A 5625-nucleotide genomic window follows, 5' to 3' on the forward strand; every position below is an offset into this window, starting at 1 on the left:
AAAATTTGGGGAAATGTGTAAATTTTAGAAAAAAATTTAAACCAGTTGAGGGACTTTATTCCAGAGAAGTGGGTTGAGGAGGCAGTATAAAGAAAACGATCCTCAATATTATTAAGGAGCCTATAAATTAAACTCAAGTAAGAATTTTCTACTGATTAGAAGTCAGCCATGTCAGAGCTGCATCACCCAGGGGCTTGTCAACCATCCTTCAGGCGGGCTGTGTTCCTCATAAACGTTTCGGCTGGTCAAGATCCCGCCAGGTTACTAGGGCAGCGTGAGAAAGACGTGTGAGTCTGCTGGAATGCAGGAGGCCTTCGAGTGCAGATGCTCAATAAATACTGATTGATAACAACTCATATTTAGTGCTATAATGAAGATTAGTAAAATTAATTGGAAACACATTTAATGTTAGCATGGTTGGTATGATTCATGGCTAACACATAAAAACCAAAGTAAAAGTCAAGTTTTACATGTTCTCTCTTCTCTTTTTTTAAGGACTTTAGTGGAGATGAGCTGTCACTCGCTATTAAAAGTTCAAAGTCAAATTTGCAGTCCACTTCTGGCAAGGAAGACAGAGCTGCGTGGTATGTATTTTAATTGCTAATCTTGCTCTCATTTTATCTTATTTTTTCCATGCTTATTTCCTCTCCATATCCACGATTTCCTTTTTAAAACGTTTATTGCACTATATGTATCTTTGAAAATGACTGCAGATTCTTTTGCAATGAGGTAAGGTACAATTAAATACATACATAAGCCAGATGTTGCTTGAAGACCCCTTGGAGATTTAGTTAAAATTGGTTCACCCCCCAATCCAAGAACCTCAAAGTATCCCCATGATTTTGACACTTCTGTGGGCATTGTCAGTTCAGGCCCATCTATTCATTTTTTTGTTTGTTTGCTTTTGTGGTTTTTTGTTTGTTTGTTTGTTTTTTGCTCATGCTTTCAACAAGTATTTATTGACCACCTACTACATCCTAGGCATTATTATAGGCACTAGCAACACAATGGTGGAAACCAAAGGACAGCAAGTCCTTGTCCTGGTGGATCTTACTTTCCAGCAGTCGGGAGGCAGACAAACAAGCAAAGAAGAGTATCATAATGTGTGTGAAAACATGGTTTCAGACAGCAAAAAGTTTGATGAAGAAAATGAAACAGGGTAGCATGAGGTCCTATGATGCGGGGGTAGGGGTGGTAATTGATTTCCCCAGCAAAGGCCTCCCTGAAAGCTGACCACTGACTGGAACCTGAATGGCCAGTTGGTGGCCTGCAGATCTGAGGGAGTGGTTCTGGGCCAAGGGAGCTACCAGGACCACCGCTGTGAGGCTGAGCTGAGCTGGGCATGGTGCAGAAGACACAGGGAAGCCAGTGCAGCAAGGTCAGCTGTGCTCGGGAGAGAGGGGCTGCGATGAGGGAGGAGCAGGGGCCAGATCACGAGGGCTTTGTAAAAACCAAAAGAGAAAAGAGAAGTGTGAAGAGATTTGCTTTATGATTAACCACTGTCTCTGTTTTATGGCGGGAAGGTTGCACAGGAGCAGGAGACCATTTCGGAAGCTCTTACAGTTGTCCAGGCCACCAGACCTGTGATGGGGTGTTAGACACGCAGGTAGGAGTAGGTGGAGGCAGGCTCAGTTTTGGTGAGGCTGAAAGAGAAGCCAGCCTCCAGCCTCAGTGCCCCGCCCACTCCCCTCACTGGCTTCTGCAAGAAATTCAGCTGCACCAAGATTCTGAGTTTTGGAACATTACTTAAGTTTGCAGGGCCAGAGAGAAGGGCTCACTTTGGGGAGCATGCAGGCATCTGTGATAGTGCCTCCTCTGTCTCACTGCCCTTCTAAGGGTCCATGGTGCCCATGTGACGGTTCCTCCAACACATGCAGTCCTGTCCCCACTGCCAACTTCCTCGGAGGGAGCCAGCGCCTGGGCATCGGTGCCAGCTGAAGATCGTTGCAGACATATTAAATCACATGGAAACCCACCCACCTTTCACGTTAAATATTATTTACATGCGAGTTACCTTGTGGCGGGCCACGTGATAGGCTGTTGCAGTTTGCATGCGTTTAATTACATGCTTGGTTTTATTTTACGGTTTACTTTTCCGTTGTCTGATCAATTTTGTTTCAGGCCTCTAACATTTTGTGGGCCATTGCAAAGCTCGCATTCTCCGTGCCTGTGGAGCTTCATGGTGCAAACAGCCATGATCAGGCCTGTCCAGGTGGTCCAGGCTCGCCAAATTCTAGTGAGTGACACGGTCTCCATGTCACTGCGTGTGCACACAGGAGTGCTGTCACCTACTGAAGGTTTCCCAACATGGCCCATGGTGTAAACCCACGTCTCCCCCACACTCCCTCCTGCTCTGGGAACCCTGAGCCACTAGATAAAGGAGTTAGGCCCCGAGAGTGTGGACAGGCCTTCCTGCACTGCCTGCCTTCCTCTTATTTGCAGGTTCCTTTCCACTCCACACTCCTCCATGCCCTGGAAAAGTCGGTTTAGAAAAGTCGAGTCAGAGCTTGAGGCAGCAGAAATTCTGGGCCCTGAATTTTTCATGGCTGCCCCAGGCCATGGTATGCCCTCTCTTGAGGATCCCGACACCAGAGTCTGGAGCTGAGGGTGGAGTGTAGGCCAGAAAGAGAACGTCTTAGAAAGGGTTCACGACCACCACATGCAAGAATACTGGGGCAAAGAGATGGGAATGAAGTTGGGAACAGGAGGGAGAAAGTGGAGGGGAAGGAGCATAGCGGGAAGCATCTGGGAGGACGGGCCTGCACCAATACACGGCCCACAAGGGCAGCCTCACCCACCTCTGCTCTTGCCGGGGCTGCAGTGCGCATTCCAGCAACCGCACAGGTCACGCTGCTTCATCCTTTCAAGCATTGTTCATGCCTGTCCTCCTCCCTTCTTCTGCCATCTCTGTAGGTCCAGCACCCCTTGGAGACACAGGCGTCCTCCCCACATCTAGAGACTTTTGAAACTAAGACAGAAAACTGGGGAATTGAAGACATTAGCTCTGAAGTCACGCTGCTTGGGCTCAAAGGCCAGATCTGTTCATAATCATGGGTGCACCTGGGCAGATTTCTTAATGTGCCTGTGCCTCAGTTTCCTCATGTGTAAAACGGGGTGGTAGTAGTTCCTCCTTCACAAGATTGTGGTAAAGTTTCCTGCTAAACGCCCAGCATGTGATAAGGACTCCACAAATGCTTCGTTGTTATTATTTGAAAGAATTGGTAAAACAGGATCCCAAAATTGTGGTATATTTTCATGTTTACATTACCAAATTCTAATTCAAAACACAATGGCATATAACTGCTATTCACAGGTAATTACAAGAGTGTGTTTGTTTGTTTGTTTGTTTTTTAATTAATTCATAGCACCCAAGAGGTATTATGGTCCAATCATAGGACTTGAGTTTAGAGTTGAATGAGAAGCATTTGTATCTATGACTGTATATAAGACCTCTTTGCAAACAATGTCAAAAGTATGAATTTGAGGTCCTTTGTGAATGTGTGTCCCCATGCCAAATACTTTCCCTGTCCTTTGCTAACCCCCATTCCCTCCCACATTCATATCTTCAGATGACCGGAGCAAATAACTTCCAGTGGGAAGCTGGAATAAACTCCACTTCCTGTGTCTCTGACTTCACAATTAGATTAATAGGGTACTAGGCCTTTGATTCTATAATTGGGTGATTTATACATGTTTACATGTATCAGATATATACATATACATGTATTGTTTAAGATGCAAATGGAGGAGGAGAAATAACACCAGACAAACGCTTCTTTGTCCTGGGAACAACTGAAGTCAGACCAGTGTTTAGGAGATGAAGGTTTGCAGGTCCTGGCCAGAGAAGTTGGGGGGCAGAAGGGGCAGCGGAGGCAGCTTCCTGTCCTGCACAATTTTGTTTTACCTCATGTGGTTTGTGTGTCCAGTAGAAGTTGTGGGCAAGACCAGGAAGGAATGGATGATTTTCAACCGAATGACACGTCATGGCTCTAAGGGTGACTCTAAATCACAGCAGCCCATAATGCAAGAGCCTGATGAGGGTCGCAAAGTTAATACTGCAGCATGATTTCCCTTGGAAATACCAACGCTGTGCATGAAGCGCTTTGTGGCTGCTACCCAGGGAATGTAGCTTGCAGAACTTTAAAAACAGGAGCCTTGGCAGCTCTCCGGGAAGTTGAGATGAAAGCCTACCTGGAGTAGAGCAGACTGGCTGACCTTTCGGAGGCCCTTTTATCCTTGAGAGTCTATGGTTTTGATGTAGTGTTGAGTATTTTTCAACTTCGTCTCAAGAAGAGTCAGTGAGTATATGAAAAATAAGGTCTGGTTCTGCACTAATTCCCTCATGCATTTTTAAAAGGTTAAAAAGTGGATAAACATTGTAGTCACGCAATAAATAATAATTCTAATAAGATGAGAAATTTAGGGGTGCCTGGGTTGTTCAGTCGGTTTAGCACCTGACTTCAGCTCAGGTAACGATCTCCCGGTTCGTGGGTTTGAGCCCCCCGTCGGAGTCAGTGCTGACAGCTCGGAGCCTGGAGCCTGCTTCGGATTCTGTGTATCCCTCTCTCTCTGCCCCTCCCCAACTAGCACTCTGTCTCTGTCATTCAAAGATGAATACATGTTAAAAAAAAATTAAAGATAAGAAATTTAAATGTTTTCACTTTGCCTAAGAGTTAAAATACCTATGAAGGAATGCTTGGGGAGTGGCGGGGGCAGGATACCATTTTTTTTTTTTCCAATGGGAGACAAATTGTTGTTGCTCTGACCATAGTAGGAACACAGATTATTTTTGTTGAGTGAATGAGTTATTGATGAACATGGCTTTCCCTGTCTTAACATTAATTAGTTTGGAGGAAATAAAGTTAATCGATAATGATAAAAACTTTAAAAAGTAGATGACACTTATTGAATGCATTGTACCTCAATTATCTATTGCTGTATAGCAAACCACTACAAAATGTAGTGGCTTAAAAGAATATTTTATTGTTTCTTAGGGTTTTATGAACTGATTGGGTTCTGTTGGTGGTTCTTCTGTTCCACATGGCATTTGCTGGGGCTGGAATGTCCAAGATGGCTGTCTGGAGCCACAGTTAGAACAGCTAGAGTTTGACTGGGTCTCTCTCTCTCTCTCTCTCTCTCTCTCTCTCTCTCTCTCTCTCTCTCGGAAGTCTCTCTAACTGAATAGGCTAACTTCTTCATATGATGGCTCAGGGCTCCAAGAGCAAGTGTCCCAATGGGACAAACCCCTATTAAGACTCTGCTTCTATAGAACTTTCAAGTATCTCATTGGCCAAAGCAAATTATCCAACCACGCCCAGAGTCAGTGTGGGAGGGACTACACAAGGGCTTAAATCCTGGGAGGCCTGGTTCATTTGGGGCCAGGAGTGTAACGGTCAACTCTACAACCCATACGTCACACCTGTCTCAGACATTTTACATAAATTTATCCTCTTTAAAAGTTAAAACAACCTTGCAAAGTAGATACTACTTACAATTTTCATTCTAAGATGAGAAAACCAAGGCACAGAGAGGTTATGGACTTTGTTGCCCCCAATCACACTGGTAAGAAGTAACAGAGGTGGGAATGAATTCAAGCCGTCTAACCCTAGAGCCTGAACTCGCAAG

General features: G+C 44.9%; 1 long non-coding RNA gene across 1 annotated transcript; it reads left to right on the forward strand.

Moving 5' to 3' along the window:
* The first annotated feature begins 493 nt into the window (after positions 1–493).
* On the forward strand, positions 494–3248 carry LOC109258326 (uncharacterized). The gene is made up of 3 exons (XR_002076285.2): positions 494–584; positions 2122–2236; positions 2914–3248. It is a non-coding gene; the product is annotated as an uncharacterized LOC109258326 (long non-coding RNA).
* The last annotated feature ends 2377 nt before the right edge of the window (positions 3249–5625 follow it).

The sequence above is a fragment of the Panthera pardus genome, unplaced genomic scaffold (genome assembly GCF_024362965.1).
Source record: "Panthera pardus isolate Hobbes unplaced genomic scaffold, ASM2436296v1 HiC_scaffold_16, whole genome shotgun sequence".
Taxonomy (NCBI): domain Eukaryota; kingdom Metazoa; phylum Chordata; class Mammalia; order Carnivora; family Felidae; genus Panthera; species Panthera pardus.